Source organism: Manis javanica, chromosome 18, assembly GCF_040802235.1.
Source record: "Manis javanica isolate MJ-LG chromosome 18, MJ_LKY, whole genome shotgun sequence".
NCBI lineage: Eukaryota > Metazoa > Chordata > Mammalia > Pholidota > Manidae > Manis > Manis javanica.
The window spans coordinates 5,161,120-5,181,391 of record NC_133173.1 but is presented as its reverse complement, the minus strand read 5'-3'; the positions used below and the strand labels follow the sequence as shown (position 1 = coordinate 5,181,391).

Genomic DNA, 20,272 nt, shown 5'->3' with positions numbered 1-20,272 from the left:
GCACAAACCCATCAAACCAAGGTTTTCGGAGCACTTAACAAGATTTCCACCTGATGATAGGGAAACAATGATTTTTCTTGAGATTTCCCCCAGGAAAATGGTTTCTCCCAATTTAGTTGAAAGGCTATCATTTCAGTAAAGATAGTGAGGATTGGAAGCTGTGGGTCAGCAAGTACTTCTTCTCCTGTGCATATGAATTAACTCATCAATTTCCTTCCCAGGGACAGGAGATGAGCTGCTCAGGAGCAATTCTTGCAGGTCTTCCTGTCCCAGGAATTCCAAGAACTCACCTGTATCTTCCCTTAAAAGGTTTGCCTCTGTGACAAACTAACTGATTGCTTATACAAGCTGCCTTTGTTCAGAGCTGCTGGCATTTTCCCCTAAAGGCTCCTCCTCGGAGGGAGAGTCCCGCGTAGACTGCCAAAGGAGTAATTTATGCTCCTGTTAAACCTAGGACCTTCTCACCCACCTCCCTGGGCAAGCAGCCTTTATCTGCACTGCTTAGAACACCCTGGGGAAACATGAAAGGGAAATACAGTACTTTCTCTTTATCTGTAACCCGACTTCAGAAGTAGTGTGTCCTCTAATTGCAAATCTCAGATTGAACAGTTCTTAGCTCATTATGTATTTGCCGTTTCCTTTTATGTGATAACAATGGTATCAGCATTAAGCAGAATTTATGGTTTTCATAGTGGTCTCTTGTGCGTGAGCCTACTTAATGCGGACCAGAAGCCTACCAGGAAGAACAAGGGCTGCCATCCCCATTGGAGTAAAGAAAACCTGCAACCCGGAAGTTGAACGGCTCTTCAAGGTCAAACATCAAACAACCTTGTGCACGGATTGTGCCTACTTTAAAAATACACTATTAAATATTCCAAAGATATGTAAATAAATAAAATAGAAAAGTCGCGTATCTATGTCCTGGTTTTTACAACTGTTAACCATATTTGCTTCAAATGCTTTTAAACAAGAAATCAAATGATACAGATACAGTTATACCACCCCACCTCCTCTCTTCTTTGCTAGAGGTGATTGCTGTCCTCAAGTTGATATGTAACCTTCTGTCCCTGTTACTAAACATTTACTGCGTCTGTATTTACATCTGTATTTACAACTGTATTTACAATCTATATGAACATTATGTGTGCTTTACCTTTTATATTCATGTCATAGTTTGTGAATCATTTTGTATCTTGTTTTTCTCACCGGACATGTTTTCTAGATAGAGGTCCAGGTTGATAAATGCAGAGCTACAAGTTAATTGGTCTATATATAATTTTCATTGAACTAGTATTTCATTGCATAAGTAGATCAGAATTTATTCATTCTATTGTTGATGGATAGTTAAGCTCTTTCCATGTCTTACTATTTTCAAACATTGCTGCACTGAACTTTTTGCTCATGCGTCCTTGTGACCACATATGAGAACTTCTTCAGAATCTGTACGTAGAAGGAGGCATGCTGGGTGGAAGGATTTACCTTCAAATGTATTAGATGCCAAACTATTATTCTCCAAAGTGACTACAGCAATTTATACTTCCAGCAACAATATCTAAGGATTCCCAGTTCCCCCTACCTTCACCAACACTTGGGATTATATAGTCTGGTTAATTTTCCAAGTTGATGGATGTGATTGGTCATTATAGTTGTTTTAACTGCATTGTCCTTATAATTAGTCAGTTTGGACATCTTTCATAAGTTTATTGCCCTCTTCTGCAAATTGCCTGATTATATCCTTTACTCAATTTTCAATATTTTTTGCCTTTTACTTAATGATCTATACAAGTTCTTTAGGGATGCCAGGTATTAATTCCTTGCAATATGCTTTGCAAATATCTTTTCTAAATTCTTAAGTTAATCTTAATTTGGTTTGCATTTTTTGCCTCCACTAAGGTTTTTAAGTTTAATGTTTGTTTTTATTTAAATACAGAACACGTCACGCATTTGCATGTCATCCTTGCAGAGGGGCCGCGATCATCTTCTCTGCATCGCTCCAATCTTCGTAGATGCGCTGCCAAAACAAGCACTAGTTTAATGTTACTGAATTGATCTTTTTCTGTGTTCTTTTGGGTCTTGTTCAAGAAAATCATTCACTGTCCTGAGGTCATAAAGATATTCTCCTGTATATTTTACTATCCATTTTTATAAAACTTTTCCACATTTTTGTTTTTAATCCTAAATGTAAATTATTTGGGGAGTATGGCAGGTGGTTAGAAAGTAATATTATTTTATTTTCCTTATAAATGTTTGCATATAAATATTCCAATTGCCAAACACCCATAGACTAAGCTTCCCATATATGGGTCTGTCTATTCTTTTCTGTTGGCCTATTTTAATATTTCTCTGGCCACTCCACACAGCACTGATTGCTGTAGTTTCCTGATAACCTTGATATTTGATCGGGAAGCCTCTCCTTAATTCTCATATTCTCTTGGCTCTTTGTTTTCATATAAAGCTTAAGGTCAGTGTATTAGATTCACACAAGAAAATCCGCTGGCTTTTTATTATATTTGCAATAAATTTATGAATTAACTTAGGAAAAGTAACTGTAATGTCATTGCCATAATACATAAATAGGCCATGTCTCTCCATTGACTTAGGTCTATTTTTATGACCTTCAATAAAATTTAGAATCTCCTCAATAAGTAGGCTATCATTAGATTTATTCCTAGGTACCTAAGAGGTTTGTTTTTTTTTTAATTCTGAGTAAGTTCATTTATTAAATCATCTTTTTAAATCAGATGCTGCCCAGGAATGTGAATGATTTTTTTAAATTGAGAAATAATACACATATCAAAAAGTTCACTCTTTTAAAGTATACAATTCAATGGTTTTTAGTATATTCACAATGCTGAGCAACCATCTTCACTGTCTAGTTCCAAAACATCTTCATCACCCCCCAAAAAAGCCCTGTACCCTTTAGCATTCCCTTCCCATTTCCCCCTGCCCCTTACCCCCGACAACCACTAATCTGCTCTTTTTCTGTATGGATTTGCCTATTCTGGAAATAATTGGTATCACACAGTATCGGCCTTTTGTATCTGGCTTCTTTCACTTAGCATAATGTTTTCAGGGTTCATCCATCTGTCCTTTTTATAGCTGAACAAGATTCCATATATGAATGTATCACATTTGTTTATTCATTTATCAGTTGATAGGCTTTGGGTTGTTTCCACTTTGGGGTCGTTTATGAATAATGCTGCTATGAACATTTGTGTACAAGTTTTTATGTGAACACATATTTTTAATTATGTTGGGTATATACCTGAGTATGGAATTGCTGGGTCATATGGTAACTCTAGTTAACATTTTGAGGAGCTACTACACTTTTCTCCAAAGCAGCTACATCATTTTACATTCCCATCAGCAATGTATGAAAGGTCCAGTTTCTCCACATCCTTACTCACACTTGGTATTGTCCACTTTTAAAAGTACAGCCATTCTAGTTTGTAGATCTCATTGTGGCTTTGATGTTCTATTTCCCCAGTGACTAATGATGTTGAAAATCTTTTCACGTACTTGGTAGCCTTTGTATATCTTCTTTGGAGAACTGTATATTCAAATTTTCTGCTAACTTTTAAAATGGGTTGTCTTTTCATTAGTGAGTTGTAAAAGTTTTTTAAAACTGTTATCAATGGAGAAGGTGTGGACTTAAATCTGCATAACAACCTTACCCTGATGTACTGTGCTTTTCCTGGTACCTCCCATAACTGATTCCACATTAAGTTTTATTTCTTTAAATTCTCTTTCTCTCTAATCTACCTGTTCTTTTTTAAAAATGACCACTTACTCTTCTATCATATTTTCTATTCCTTCTTTTTAAGGCCTTAAATATTTTTAAGTAAATTTTTTAGACTTTTCTGATTGTCCCACTTTCTTTGTGTTTGAGGTTCCATTGTAGTGTCTGGCCTATATCATGCACTTTTCAATATATAAATATCTGTTGAACAAATTATTGAAAAAAATTAAGCGATGATTAGCATTTGTCCCCCTAAATCCTCATTTTGTTTGCCTCCAAACAGAACGACTCAAAATTTGCTGACATTACAATTATTACCACATCCTCTAAAAATTTTTTTAATTTCAGGAATTATATATAAAATACAGATAAAATTTACCACCTTGATCATTTTTAAGTGCATATTTAAAATCTACCATCTTAGGACAGTGACTGTAATGGGGTATATGGTGGGGAATTCATAATGGGGGGATTGTCATAACCACATGTTCCTCATGTGAAATCTGGGCATAAGATTGTATATCAATGATACCTTAATAAATAAAAAAAATTTGCCATCTTAACCATTTTTAAGTGTACAGTCCAGTGACATGAAGTACATGCACCTCGTTGTGCTACCACTGTAACCACCATCCATCCACAGACTCTTCATCTTGCAAAATGGAATCTGTACCCATTAAACAGTAATTTCCTACGACCCCATGCCCTTTAGCCCCCGGCAACCACCATTCATTCTACTTTCTGTTTCTGTTAATGTGGCTACTCCAGGTACTTCATATAAGTAGAATCATGCAGTATTTTTCATGCCTGGCTTAGTTCACTTAGCATACTGTCCTCAACCTTGGCTCACGTTGCAGCATGAGTTGGAATTTCCTTCCTTTTTAAGGTTCAAAAATATTTAATTAATGGTAGGTATATATCACATTTTGTTTATCCGTTCATCCATTGGTTACTTCCACCTCTTGGCTACTATGAATATAATGATATGAACATAGGTATACAAATATATAATCACCTCCTTTTTAACTTAAAAAAAATCTGATCATGCACAGTTTTCCACACTAAGGCAACTGATGAATTTTCCATTCCTTAAGATAATTATATTATCCAAGAATAAACGTGCATCACTTTTAGAATTGCCCAGATTAGCTGAAGCATCAAAAGTATCTCAGGAACCAAGAAACCAAGTATATTTATAATTCTTAATTATTGGATTTTAATTTTCCAGAAATAATATAATCTAAATTTTAGAAAAACTGCTTTCCAAACAGTTGATGTTTATTGCCAATATTCTATTTTCTTTTTAAAGAATAGTTTTCTTCTCTTTAGATAGGATGACAACCCACTGGGTGTTCGGTTAATCCTTGAAATTAAATTTTAAAACTCTTGGTAATCAGGCAAGGATTGAGAAATACTTGCTCTTCAATTGGGATGAAAGCTGCAAGCTTCTCAGTTCCCTGTGATGCCCACCATATTATGAAGTGGGGGACAACAGTGCATTTGCTGTAATTGTTCTCTGATTCCACATCTGGGATGTGAGGTTGTTGTCATGAGATTGGTACCTTCATGGCCACCCACAGCAAGTGAATCTCTCAGCACCTTAGTCTAATTTCCATTCCAGAAAAGCTTCATTCTGAAAGATTAGCACACCTGGAAACTCAGTGACACCTTCAGAATGTCTGACCCTCACACAATCTGACTTCTGGTCCAAGGTTTACAGATTCCGAGGAATAAATGAATGAGAATATTGGCTAATGGTGATCAAGGTCAGGTCAGCTGAGCTGCCAATCTGGCCTCCAATTAAATATTAATCCAAATAAGAATTGTTATCCATAGTGAAGACTTTTGTTTCCTATGGAGATAAGTGTCTACAAGTCAAATTACAGATGAATCCGTCACTTGTCATCTGTGTGGTTTCTGGCAAGCTACTGAAACAGAGGTTAAACAAAACTAGAGAAAGTGACACTTAATCTCACAGGGTTATCGCGATAATTAAATGATGAAATATTTAAGTAGTTGTTATTTTTTATTAGTAGTTGTTATAAAGTTCTGTAAAACATTGGATATGAGATGCTATTAAAAATATAAGGGAAATATCATCATCATTACTTCAGGTTTGGAAGGAAGCATGGTGAGGGAGTGGACACCAGGAACACCGCATGTTTATTGCAGAGTAGGGCGAAGCCAGCTAAGCTGGTGATGTACCTGAGTCTACTAACAACCAAATGTCCCTTATCATCTCCTTGCTAATAAGGTCAAAGCATCTTCTGGTCACTGAATACCCAAGTCAAAATGTGAAGTAACTTACACAGGGTCTGAGACCCAGTCGCCACACCTATCCCAATTATGCTCATCTGGCAGAGTGCTAGATAAGTAATAGATGCCTAAAAAATACCATCTACTCCCATAGTTGTATCATATTATATTTTAATTACAGAAAGCATATAATCACATTTCAGAAACTTTGGAAAATGTGATAAAAAGAAAAAAGTTTAAAAGCCACTTACAACTCCTTCACTTCAGCAGAGACTATCACACTTTGATGTACCTCTGTCCTATTTTTTGATATGCATGCTTTTAAAGCCATGCCTTTAATCGTAAGTATGAAGGCAGTTCTACCTTCCATTATTGCCTTCCTTAACATTATGAGCATTTTCTTTGTTCATGTTTCAGCACAAACATAGACTTTTAGAGTTGGTAGAACATTCTAAACATCCAATACACAGTGTACTAGTCTTCTGTTATTGGATATCTATGTTATTTTCATTTCTTGAAAAGTTAAGTAACGCTATAATGGACACATTTATGCATCTAGATTTTCCTGTTGTTAAGATTATTTTATTAGAATAGATCTCCAGAAGAACTCCTGGCCCAAAGGATGTGAATATATTTATGGCTCTTGCTACAACTTAAAAAATTGCTGTCCAATTATTTTAACCAATTTAGACAACCTCCATACGTTATTGTGTGCCCATTTCACCACAGCCTTTCCAGCACTGGGAAGTAGACATTTTTATTTTTTGTTAATTCTATATGTGGAAAATGGTATTCTATACTGTCACAATTTACATATCTATTTGAAATAAAGCAGAAAAAATATCCAGATGTTGGTATGTCAGTCATCTTTCCACTTTTGTAAATTGTCTGTTTAATTCTCTTAACCATACAATGACTAATTCTGATGATTCTTATAAGGGAAATAATTGGGTCTTTCACATAAAAAGTTTCCCACCAAGGGATAGATTTGGAATCTTAACCCTGCCCTTCTCTTCCTGAATAGGCCAAAAGTAACCCATATTGGTCAAGATTTGGAGTTGATATAGTATAAATTTACTTTTGCTTTCAACCACAATTTCTAGACACTTGGACAGAAGAACAAGCATATATAACTAAAAACCTTTTTCTCCTTGGAGGGAATTCTAGTGCTAAGGTGGAGAAAAGACAACCCCTTCCAAGTTTTTTGTATTTATTCAAAATACACATTTAATGACCATTCCACTAAATGTGACTGTACGAGAGAGAAGGCATGAAATGCAACTATATGGCTCTGTTGTTGTTATTAGTGTTTTTGTGGTTTTTTTGTACATTGGTTGGTTGGTTGTGTTCACAAGAATAGTTTTTACAGCGGTATTTAAACTGCTAGTCCGAAAATGTAAAACATTGTAATGTTAAGGTGGTAGTTGATTAAAATGTTTTTCTTCTCCCTAGTTTTCCTATATATTTGTTAATGAGATAGTATTCCTTAGATTTAAATATATAAAGACTGTTTTATGTGAATAAATATCTGAGTGATCAATAAAAATATGATTTAAATTTTTTTTCAAAATGCTTGCATATTTTGAAATAGGGACATGGAAAAAACAAAACAAAACCAGCCTTACTACGAGGAACTCTCGGGCTCCCTGTGTTGTCCAGATGTGGGCAGCACAGGTGTCCATGTGTCAGTCAAAGGTTTGACCTGCAGGGCACCAGCCAGCCAGTAGTGTGGCAAGAACTGCAGCCTCAGTGAAGCCATTACCAGCTCCTGCTGGACCCAGTGGGCAGAAAACTCACATGATTACAGGGCCTGACGGATGACGTTATGGAAGTGAGCAGGTGAGGTGGAGACAAAAATAATATTTCACTTTCTTCTTTACTATAAAAAAAAAAAGATATGGTTGGTGATAAATGGCCTTGGTGACACTGACAAGAAGGAGAGGAGACCCTAGGTTGGTCTGGGATCTACAGGGATCACTGCTCCATGGCATGCAGAGTGCCAGCTCTGTGTTCAAGAGACATGGAGGGCCCAAATTTCTATGTGAACATTTTGAATCTCATTGACACGTACTTCAAATTTCTAAAAAGCATGCGAGAACCCAGTAAACACTTGTGTGCACCATTTTGTCCCCTGACCTCCAGGATGCCAGCCATAAATGCGCAGCAGATCTGCTGTGGGTTTGCTCTTTTCTCCTCAGTCTGGCTGTTTTCTGAAGCATTAGGATGCAGGTGTGGAGTCTCAGAGTAGCCATATATACAAGAGGTGTTTCTGTGTGGACGCTGGGGGTGCGCGCTCAGGTAAGCGCGAGGGTGAAGGGTGGGTGAGAAGGGTGGGCGTTCACGTCCTTGAATTCGGGGAGGTCCGACCTGCCAAGGTGAGGCAGCGGTGCAGGAAGGATAGGAAATGTCCCTATGGAAATCAAGGTTTATGCGTGACCGCACTCTGGGAGTCTCCCTGAGTTCAGGCAGGCCTTCTCCTCTGTCCCTGATCAGCCAGGACAGAGGGACAAGCGCGAGGACAGGGAGGTGGACCCGGGGCCAGCTGTGGCGCGTCGTCCGTGCAAGTAACGCTACATTCAACACAGATGCGGGACCCTGATCCAACCTTCTACCCCGGGGAAGGGCGGGATCCCGGGGCCCAACCGCACCGCAAGAGAGAGAAAAGGCGGCCCGCTGCTGCCCGCGGACCTCTGCGAGCTGTTGCCATGGCCATAGGGGACTTTTGATGTGAGGCGCGGGGACCAGCCCCCTCCGCTTCGCGTCCCAGCTCGCCTTCGATGACGTCATGGACATCGGCGGCCCTGACAGGCCACCTGCGGGTTGGCCTCGGCTTTAAAGCAGCTCTTCTGCCCCGGCCCCGCAGCCCTGCGGACGGTGACCGCGCCAGCAGGATCCCTGGGCTCCGTACCCGCCTCCCGCCCTGACGGCGCGGCCACACTCCGGACAGAGCCGACGGCCAGAGAGAGGCAAGTATTCGAGGGGCGCTTCATAAAATACCTTCCGCAAACCCCAGCCCCTCGACCCTGCTCTGCAGCTCTTGCGGGAGAAGCGACGAGCCAAAGGCGGGTGGTTAAGGGGGGCTTTCTTCCAGAAAGACGCGGCGAGCAGCGGTCTTCCTCGACGCGGCGGTCCATGCCAGGTAGAATCCCACCAGGGTCCTTGGTCCAGTCCTCCCCGCAGGCCAAGGGCTCGATACCCGAGGAGCGACCACCCGGAGCTGAGACCCGCGAGGCTGAGCCTGGGGCAGCTTCGGAGGGCCGAGCAGGGGGCAGTCGGGCCCACATCTGCCAAAGACGCGGTGCCCGCCGCCACGTTCACCAAGAGCGAAGCTGTGAGGGCGCTTGCACGGCTGGAGGCGGCCCCGCAGTCCGGCAGACGAGCGCTCCCGCGGTGCGTGGACCAGCTCCAGTTGTGGGGGCGTCTTATTCTGTACCCACCTGCGCGGCCACTCCGAAGCACGGCTTGCGGTTTGTCCGGCTCGGTCGAGCGCCCTCCCGGAGATGGGCAGCACCGCAGCCTGGTGACTGCGCGCTCTCCCGACCCAGTCTCCCCGAGCCCGCCGCCGCCGCCGCCTGGTCTCCACGCTGATTGCCCTTCAGATTCCGGATGCAGCAAACCTGTTGCATGCAGAAGGGCGGCGGGGTTCTGTGTTCCAGGCCTCTTCTTCCTGCCTTGCCCGCCACCGCCCCGCACCGCTAGCGCCGGAGTCCCGGGACTCTGCCTGCAGGCCCCCAGAGAGCCCGCGCGCAAGGAGAAAATGTGGTAAGTGCCGGGGCACAGCTGGATAATCATCCCAGGGCAAACGGCTCTTTCTGTCCGCTGCGACTGCGACAATAACCCGGGGAAGGGAAAGGTGAGGTGCAGGGGATGACGCCCCGGAGGGAGCCCGATCTGCTGAAAACGGGCATCTTTGCACTCTTCTAGCCTCGCCTTTTTCGACGGGAACAGAGCGCCTGCCTTTCGGGTCCCTACCTCAGGGGTCAGAATCGGACCGCTGAAGGTCCCCAGAACCCGTCCAGGGCGCATCCGAGCCTCCAGTCTCAGCACCAGAGGCTGGACAGCGCCCTGGACGGAGCGCCCAGCGTGGATTTCCAGGCGCGGCTCAGCCCCCTAGGCCGACGCGGCTGGCGCTCTGCTCAGACCCCAAGTGGAGGAGGCCGGAGGCGAGGCAGGGTTGGCCGAAGAATGGGGGGGGACTCATCTTCCCCATTTTTGCAGGGTTTTGGGTGTCGGAGTCCAGGAGGGCATTCTATCTCCCCCTCGCTAAAACCGATTGGGATAATTTGGTGCTAAGTGCCGGCAGCGTGCGGAACAGACAAGAGGCGCGACTGTAAGCGGTGAGTTAGGACGAGCGGGCCAGGGGATCTGCCGGGGATCTGCCGGGGATCTGCCGGGAATCCCAGCCTGGTAAGCCGTGTTCCCCCTCTCCTCCGTCCACCCCTACTCCTCCTTCTCCCGCTCTCTCCCCACAATCTTCTTACGCCTTGACGCGGTGAATGAAGGGGAAAGGGTGGGACGGAGGGAGAAAATGTTGGGATATTGAGGCCGAGGTAAGAAGCACATTGTATCTGGGTCACAATCATCTGGGTGGTGAAATCTGTCCAAAATGAAAATCAAAGTGCGCATTTTTTAGCCAAAGGAGCCCAAAGTGCCATTTGTAGGAAGAGCAGAACGACTGTTTTGCCAGAACGGGGGGGAAAAAAAAAAAGCCGCGGAGAAGTTATCACAAAGGGCAAACGGAGGTGGGGGAGGAGGAGAAGGGACAGGACCCAGCGCTACAGTGTGGTTACTAAGCAACCAGCCCCAGCCTCCTGTTGCCTTGGTTACAGTGCGTGAAGGGGCTTTGGCCCCTGATTATCTGTGAGCACCTTGATTAAAATATTTGCTGGGGAGTCCCTGCCTGGCTTCCCTGGTCTGGGTGGGAGTCACAGCCGCTCCCACAAAATCCCTGGGGGTTAGAGAGGAAATCCTAGACGGTGAATTTTTCCTTTTAAGTCAGGGTGCAAGGCGAAGCAGCTTCCTTTCCACCACCGCTATCCTTCCCATCCTCTCCCATCTCCCTTCAGAGAGGCAGTCTCGTATCCTACCCTGCCTTTTCTCTGGGATTTGCAATTAAGACCTTTCCCATCTTGACCCCCATACCCCCCCCAAAAAACAAAAACATGTTTCTCCTTGGTTTGGGAGTGGCTCCTCCCCCCCCAAGCACCTCCATTCAAGGGAGGGAAGCTGAATTCTAGATCACTCACTCTTCTCACCTCTCTCGAGAAAACAAAGTAGGTAGAAACTTCCTTAGCAAATGACCACTAGCATCGCCTTCATTCGGTTCCTCAGGATTCTCTCTCCTTCTCCAGCACTGCCTTCCTTATCAGTAAGCACAGCACTTGACGCTTCCCATCTCCTGATCTTTCCCGTCTTCCTTGCTTGACAGACACTGACTCAGCTTTTCAACCGTCAACCTTGTCTGTGTTCATTTGTAATATCTGGATGGGAAATCATTTTACCTATAATTTCTCAAAGGCAACTGGAACAGTCTCAGAATGATCTAAAGGGAAATCACTAGTAAGTTAATGGGACAACCGTTGTTCTGTGCACTCTTTCTTCTAGAATATTTCTCCTTAAGAGCCATGAACTGGCTATTTCCAAAACAAAACATTGTTTTAAACTGAGCTGTGACTTGATCACATGGTCATGGAGGAAATCTGTTTCAGGCAGTAACTCAACATATTTCTGCCTACAATACCCTGCATCAGTAAAAACACATATCTTTCATTTTGTTTTCTTCACCTTTTCCTTCACTCATTGTTAATGTGGGGAAAAAAATTTCTTAAATCATTATAATTTTAGTCTAAATTGAAGGCCAAAATTTCCCTCCTGTGGATTTGTTAGATACATTTTGGGGACATTTACATTAAAATGCTTTTCCCTCACATGTTACTGTAGAAACTTCCTTTTTTAGGCCAGACCAGATAGCTGGTCTGCTTTTTGTACTTTTCTTTCCAAAGAAGTGTCTTTATGAATTTTCTGGCACAGCTATCATTGATCATATCAATAATGTCTCATAGACTATAGCAACCGTGTTTTTTTAAAATTATTATTCCCTTTCAGCTCATTTTCTATATGGATATAAGGTCTACTTTCCTATCAAGAGAACTGAGATCTTATTGGTCAGAAAAGGAGAAGTATTCTTTCACTGGTTAGTATGTATTGCCTTGTCAACCAATCAAAAGATGCCATTTACCCTTTTCTGACTAGTTGAGTGAGCCTGCACTCAGAATAACTGAACCTGCTTAGTTCCAACCAGTAGCAAAGGATTAAACTCAAGAGTTCTGGGATCTGGAACGTGCATTGGCTAATCCAGGTTGCACTTGCCTTCCAAGAATGAATTTGGCTACCTAGTTATTTGTAGCTTACCTAAACACATAATATATTCCATGGATTTTTTTTTCATTAAAAAAAAATATCATGATCATCTTTCCAAGTCAGTGTAGGTTATTGGTATCAGCACCAAAGGTCCAGGGATCTTTGTGATTTTACCTAGAAGTACAGAATTGGTCCCCCACCCCCGACCCTGTTCAAACCCCACCCCCATAGAATTTGGTGAAAACTTTTGGGTGTGGGGATAGGAAACTAGCAGAGGGAAGAGCTATGTTACCTATGATGAACAGATATCTCAGCTTTTGGATTCATTTGTCCTACTCTGGTGTATCTGGTAGTTTTATTTCTTTTTCTAACTTTAATTCTTCACAGCTGACCTTTGGCCTGTATTTTCATTGACAAGTAAAAAAGCGGGCTGGATGGAAACACTGACCCTCCAGTTCAGCATAAGACCCATCACTTCCTGAGAAGGTAGGTGGCGGGCAGGTGGCGTTGATCCCTGAGATTATCCCAGCCCCTCTTGGTACTGGAGTTGGGCAGGTCATTTTGTCCTTCTCCCCGCACCAAACAGCCCTATTTAGGGATGCTGGCATCAGTTTCCACTTCTCCACAAGGAAGGGGCATCAAAGTCTTCCCCCACTTGCAAGACAGAAACTCTGTCAACAGCCTGGAGAAGCTTTAATGTGAGTACAGACCCTCCTGGCCAGGCTTTTCTTGGTCCTTGGGTGGTGGGGGTGCTGGGACTGGATAGGTGCTTGATCATGATGGTGCTATCAAGAGCCACCTCCTTTAGTGGCCCCCCTGTGCCAGGGTTTCAGGGGCAACAGGAGCCCTGGTTCTAGACTATAAGCCCTTCAATATTAAGGGCTAAGTCTTGTATATTGTTGATTCCCTGGAGTTTAAAATAGGAGTTCAACAAAAGTTTGAGCTAAATCCTAAGGCTAGTATGAGGACAAGTCCCTTGACTTCCTCTTTACGATAACGGCAGCTCTAGCCGGGACCCTCCCCCACCTCTCTCTTCCAAGAGCTTCATATTACCAGCTCTTTGCACAAAAGATAAATGAAGGCTCGGTTAATCATTACCATGGTTACGTGGAGTGGCCACACTGAGGATGCCTATCATCCATTACAGTCAGGAGGAAAAAGAGAGGAGGGGCTTGGGGATCATTGTTATGGAGGAAACCATGGAAACCAGTGTTGCTAAGGGGATGGCTCTAAATTCAGAGGAAAGAAACCAGAAGTGGGGAGAGGGAGGTGGTGGACTCAAGGGCAGATCATTGTTTCAAGGTCCATTTCTCAGACTCTATCCCAATCTCCTCTGCTATTTGCATCTTCCCCCATCTCAGTCAGAGCCCAGAGTAAAGAATTTTGGAAAACTGGGGCCATTGTCAATCTCAAGTCCGGTTTCACTGGTCCTGCAAGGAAAAAGCCAGTGAAAATGGATCTATTTGTGTTCATACCTCATGATCAAACCCTCTCTCTGAACCCTGCCTCTTTGCCACCCAGTTTCATTACTAGGAGACAAGCTCTGTGCTAGGCTCTGGGGGCAATGATAATGAGCAATAGAGTCCCTGCTGTTACGGTGAGCTTACAGCAGGACAGCCACTGGGCAGCTTTAGGGCCACGTTTATTCACAGGGGCTGGCCTGGACTCCAGTCCTGCATGGCAGAGCCCAGAGAGCTGCCAGGATTCTCTCCAAACTCTCTCTGTAATAACTTCTAGCTTACCTGTTACCAGAGGACGCTAACCTGAGCACTCTGAGAAAGGCGTGTTTTTCCTAGGAATGCCTAGGGTTCTAACCCTCCAGTTCACACCTTGCATCTTAGGCTTTTTCTCTGACATGAGCACTCAGATCTTTGTGTCTGAAACTGTACACTGAGGATGATGTGCTAGTCCTCTCTCAGGGGTGACCAAAGAGACTCGGGGTTATTACTGTTTTTTTTTTTTTAAAAAAAGAGACTAATGGCAACAGCTTCCTCTCTCTTCCTTGATGGGCTAGGTGGGGGGTGGGGGGTCTCTGCTCCCTAAAGCTTGCAGAGCCAGCACCCATTGGGGAGTGGAGAGAAGAGGGTCCTAACAGCCTCCTGGGGAGGGATACCCGTTCCCTACCCCCCCACCCCCACCCCCAACCCCACCCCGCTCCACAGAGCTGTCAAGCCCACCTGTCTAGGGCTGACAGCTGCAAGGGGTTGGGCTTCAGAGCTAAGCACTACCGGTCTTCACATCCCCCCTCTATGTCCTCAGGCGAGCCCTCCCCCAGGCTGCGTGGAGAGAACAAACAGAAGGTTGGAGGGCTGGACTCCAGGAGAAGAGTTCTCCATTAAAAAGAGAAAGAATTAAAAGCAGCACCAATAGGGAAGGATAATTATCCCTCAGCTGCAGCAGAAATACAATTAGGGCTGTGCTCTGTGAGCCGCCAGGATGTTGTGGCCTTTGCTAATTAAGAAGCAGATATGCCCTGCCAGTGCGATTAGGGCTGGCCTAGGCAGGGGGGGTGCGGGGGGCCTTTGCTTGTGCTCCATCCATGCTCTGGACTGGGGAAATTAAACGGGGACCCCAGCGCTGGGCCTGTGGGGAAGGGGCCTCAGGGCCAGGACTCCACCTTCCGCTTACCCCCATCCATTTTGCCCCGCTGCATTCTGAGCTGTGACTACATCAGCCCTGGGAGGATTTGTCACTACGGGCCATGACTGTAGACTTGAAGGGGACAGGGAGCAGGCCTGGTAGGGAGGGCTCACCGTTACCTGAAGCTCCTCCTTTCCCCCAGCTCACAGTGCCTATGATTAATGAAGAAGGCAGAGAAATGAGCTGCCTACCTGCCTGCCCTCCCTTTAAATATAAGCTCTTGTTATTAAAGGAAGTAGGTTCATTATAGAAAGTGGAATGCTCCAGAGAAAAAGAAAAAGAGAATAAGAAAACAATACCCCCCAATTCTGAGCAGAGGCTGGGATAACTGGGAGGCGGAGGGGTGGAGGGAGGCGACGGGCCGGTGGGAAGGAGCACGGGCCCTGCAGGGCTCCCGGCTGGCTGAGGGTCACGGGCCGCAGGAAGGCCCGGTGCGGCGCAGACCGACTGGCCCCGTTTGGAAGACTAGTGATTTTGTTGTTGTTCGGCTGTGCTCAACAACAAGTCCCAGTCTGCCGCACGGTGCTGGCCTCCTCCTCGGGGTGTGGGGCTGGGCTGCACCCCACTTTCTGGCTCCCCTTCATGCACTTTTTCTGTGCCTTCTCTGTCTCCTAGAAAACTCCTCTGCACACGCCAGGGCAGCACATCTTCCAGAAACAAGAATGGACTATAGTGCAAGTGAGAAGCTGTGGGGAGAGGCGCAACCTCATGGACAGGGTCTCTGTCCTTGGGAGCCCCTGGCCGCTCCACACCGCTGACTATAGGGCAGGGAGAGAATCGCCCCTTCCCCAGTTACTCGCTGATTCCCCCAACAGCAGGTTTTGGTTGAGCATCCACAGGGCGTGTTACCAAGTGCCCCACACCCAGTGCCTCACAGGAGAGAGCCGGGTGTGCGCAGGCACAAATGGGTGTGTGCTCATGACCGAGGTGCTCTGATAGCAGTTTAGAGGACACGTTCCCCCCTGGCTGGCCTGGAGCTTATCTGGTGCCTAAACAAGTGGACTTGTATGGATGGAACTTTTGGGCCTAAGGTGATTACCGAGTCCCAGAGATGAGACCCCCAGTGGGGATACGCCGCTCAAACAACAAACTCAGATGCCCTTCCTAGTCCTTTCCAAGTCTATCCCACCCTCCTCAGCCACACAGCAGGCGTAAGGCACCCCTGGGGCCCTGCTGCCAGAATGTGAAGGACTCAGCAGCCTCCGGAGGCAGAAAAGGATGGAAATTCTTTTCCTTTAGACACTAATGCATCTTACCGATTTAAATTGGGCTGGCAGTTGTACTCCCTTAGGGAGTGCTAAAAATGCAACCGTTAGTTGAGCTTACCCTTCCTTCCTCTACCACTTGCTTGCTGTGTGACCTTTGGCAAGAAACTTTACCTCTCTGAAGCAGTCAGTCCTTCACTTCCACCAGAGGCTGCTTCTGTCATTCCTTCAGCAGCTCCTTCAGCTCCTCCAAACTGGCTCTCTTCTCCCCCATTTCCTGCCTCTTAAATTTCTCTTTATCCCTCACCCTGCCTAAAGCCAGTGGGCAGCCGGTCCTATTAGAAATCTCATTCACACTTGAGGAGGCTGCAAACGGCATCACTCGGTGGGTGTCTGCCCTTGACTGGAGGAGAGGGCCCTGGACTGGGCAGGAGGGGTGGAGCCGGGGAACAGTGGCAGAAGAAGGGATTCGAGTCTCTCCCAGGCAGCCCTCCGCATCCAGGGCTGGTGCAGAGACAGAAGCCGAAGAATCCTGCCTCAGTGAAACAGACATGCGGGGAGAGAAGAGGGGTGCACTCCTGATCTGAAAGATGGGTAAGAGAGCCCCTGTTAATATGTAGCAGGGTTTAAACCCTGTAGCGGAAGCTAGGCACTCCTGAGGGCACGAGGTGGGGAGGGAGTCCTGGCTTTGAAGTCAGACACACCCCAGATCCAATCTGTGCTCCACCACTTACTGCCTCTGTGACTTTGAGCCAGTTACCTGACATCTCTGAGCCTGATTTCTCATTTGTAAAATAGAATGTATCACAACTGCGGTACTAGGTTGTTATGATAATTAAACTAGAGAAGTGTCATAATACATAACGACATATGTAAATCTCAATATCTCTCCCTCTTTTTCCCTCCCTTGACTTGGGTCACCTGCAAAACTCCTCTAAAATAGGAAAAAGCGAGACCCACCGTCTTTCTATGCATCTCCCCTGTTGTATAGGACTTTTATCTCATATAATGTTTCTCCTCCTCCCCAGATCAGTATCTTGTCTACTTCACGAGGCTCAGCACCCACTGAAAGCATGAATAACGGCCAAGTCCCCTCACTCCCTGTTTTATAAATCAGAAACCAAGGCTTAGGGAGGTTGTGACCTCTAGGTCACTCAGAAAAACAGCTTCTTACTTCTTAAGGTAGCTTTCTAGGTGTCTCAGAACACAAGAGGGTCGGTGATCCGAAAGTCAGGGCACCTGGGTCCCCTTAACTTCACGCACCGGAGCTGTGCAGCCGGCAGGCAGGTTTCCAGCGCTCACATTTGGTTCTCTGGATGACAGGGAGGCAGCGCCCTCTGCCGGAGTCTCTAGGTAGCTGCGCTTTAGCGGCTCTTCTGACTTGGCTGCAAACCAGAGTCATCTGGCGCGCTGTAAAAATCTCCAGGTTTAGGCCCCATCCCGCACCGGTTCAATCAGAATCTTGGGGTGTGACCCAGGCGTCAGTATTTTTTAAAGCTCGACAGGCGATTCCAATGCTCAGCTGAGACTGAGAACTAACTTTATATGTGAAGTAAACCATAGTCTCAAATGGAACAAGTCATAGCGGAGAATAAAATTCTCCTGGATCAAATCCCTCCAATTTTCCATGAACAATCAGTCATGTGAAATTTAACCTGAGTCTAAGAATCTTGGAAATTCTCAGGAGTTGAGGGAAGGTAAAAGGGGACCAAGAAAGTGTCTTGGTGACAGGCTAGCCTGTGTCCAGCTGGGTCCAAAATCATTGTTCGATCAAGAGTGCTAATGAGACAGGGACTGTGAGCTTAGACACAGTAGGGTGGAGGCCTCTGGAAAAGGCAAAGCTTTTTAAATTACAGTCAGAGCAATGTAACTATATGCAAAGAAACCCTCTACCAAAACTCCCTGCTAAACATTAAGCTCTAGAGTCATTCTTCAATGAGATCAGTTAATATTCCCCAGATAAAGGAAAGTATCTCAGCATAGCCCAAGTTTTTATTATGCTAATCATTTGTAATCATGTGTGAGATTCACCTTAGCGTGCAAAAAGGCCCAGGCGAATATGCTGTTTTTCCACCTTCAGACCTGATCAGGTGGTTTGCAACCTGGGCAATTAATAATGGCAAGCAAGCCCAGCCATAAATAATATAATAAAAGCAAGAAAGATTCCACCTTAGATTGCCTTTTAAACTCTTTAGCAAACAGACAACAACTCAGTCCACCTTGAGGGCAGGGCAGGCAGTCTTGATTGATGATTGATAGGCTCCTAGACCAAGAAGATGCTATTCTGGGAAAGAAATCTGCAGTAAATTTCTCATGTTAATTTTGCAGAATTACCTGGAGGACTAATGAGAAGGGACTTGATGTCTCATCAAGGATGAACATTCTAAAACCACTTAACAAGTCTACACCCCTTAAGCCCTTCATCACATTCCCGAAAATCCTCAACTGCCTATAAAACCTCTAGACAATGCACAACTACTGGCTCTCTTGTCCCCTTCTGGCACTAGCCAGGAGCTTTGTCCTCTCACTTTATCTCTAAATAAAAGCCTCTCCCTGGCCTTCCTACCTTGAGTGTTTGCTAAGTTCATTCTTACACTCCTCAAACAAGAACCCCGGCATCACTAATAGAGAGGGAATTTGCTTGAATAAAATGAGAAAATTATTTGCATTTGGCTTCCAGAGTTTTGTCAGCTTCATACCCTCTGTGGATAAAATGAGAGTTTCTGTGGCCAAGATTCTCACCTGGCCCTGTTGACTGGCTCACTGCACACCTGTGGGCAATACATGGCTGTTGACTCTATATAGAGAGCTCCGCCCAGTGCTCTGGGCGCAACAGGGTAGCACAGCTGCAAGGCTGCAGGAGAGCAGAACAGAGGCCCAGAGGATGCTGTGCGGGATGACTGTGCAGGCAGAGAGGCCCAGAGGCAGAGACTGGCTGCTGCATGCAGACTCGCTCTGAGTGAATGGGATTCTAGTGACTGACCTGCCACCTGGAAATAAAGTTGGGTATAACTCTTTCACCCCAGGAACGTTTTGCTGTCAATTTCTTTGGTCACGTTGAATCCATAGCGAACTTGCCTGGGGCTGAAACCCTTTGATAAGACGCCCTCTAACACGGAATCTTAAGCTTGAATATGCATCAGGAAGCTGTTAATCAGCTGGTTAAAACAGATTGCTGGCCCCACCCCCTGAATTTCTGTGTCAGTAGGTCCAACAAATTCCCAAATGCTACCTAGGCTGCTGGTCTAGGACCACTGCTCTCAAAAATGACCAAATTGAAACCCCCTTCAACTCTGCACCTGGTCCAGCAGCACGGAAATCCCAGAGCATCCTGAACAGTCCTCAAAACAGGTACATGAGGCTGGGAGAACAGCCCTTTTAAGTGTGGCAACAATGATTTGTAAGTGCAAAGCAGATCAAGTTGTTTGTCTCAGATGCTTCTGGATTGATAAGGTGGAGGAGGGAAAGGATGGGGCCCTTAGGGGCAGGGCTTGGGTTATGGGCTTTCCCCTGCCAGGCCCGGGCTCAAAGGGGTTGTGATACATAGTAGCCCCAGTTTTTGTGGATGGAGGGGAGATTTTCACTCCAGGAATGGGTGAGGTCTCTAAAGGTGGGGTTGGGAACTACAGCCATCCACAGTTAAAATGCAGTATTGAGCCATCTGTATTTTATATCTGGGACCTTCGGCTTGTTTGCTTGATACTATTTTTTGTCATAAGTCTAAGTAGTTACAAAGGATATATTGTAAATATTGACATATTTTTTTAAGTGTCCTTTAATTTGTGCAATGGGGTGTAAACGCAACAGCCATTTGATACCAACATTATCCATTCCAAAAGTACTTGAAGAAACTCTTACTGACAATGGTGAATTTTATCTGAGCCCTGTTAACGCTGAGAAACAGCAAGGGTGAAGAAATTCCCCTGCCCTTTGGGGTTCCAGAAATGGCTCTGTGCAAAGAAACATACTGTGCCTGAGATAAGCCTCATGGATTCCCTGCTGTTTACCTCTGGATGAGCACATGCTCCGGACAGTCCAAATTCCCATCTTTTGCCTCATCCGCAATTAGCTG

The 20,272-nt window shown here is 45.1% G+C and overlaps 1 long non-coding RNA gene and 1 other non-coding gene across 2 annotated transcripts; one reads left to right on the top strand and one right to left on the bottom strand.

Moving 5' to 3' along the window:
* Positions 1-1,920: 1,920 nt before the first annotated feature.
* Positions 1,921-2,027, bottom strand: LOC118968773 (U6 spliceosomal RNA). The gene has a single exon (XR_005056625.2). It is a non-coding gene; the product is annotated as a U6 spliceosomal RNA (small nuclear RNA).
* A 10,726-nt stretch (positions 2,028-12,753) lies between these two features.
* Positions 12,754-19,882, top strand: LOC108402152 (uncharacterized). The gene is made up of 3 exons (XR_012127097.1): positions 12,754-12,841; positions 12,942-13,053; positions 15,611-19,882. It is a non-coding gene; the product is annotated as an uncharacterized lncRNA (long non-coding RNA).
* Positions 19,883-20,272: the final 390 nt, after the last annotated feature.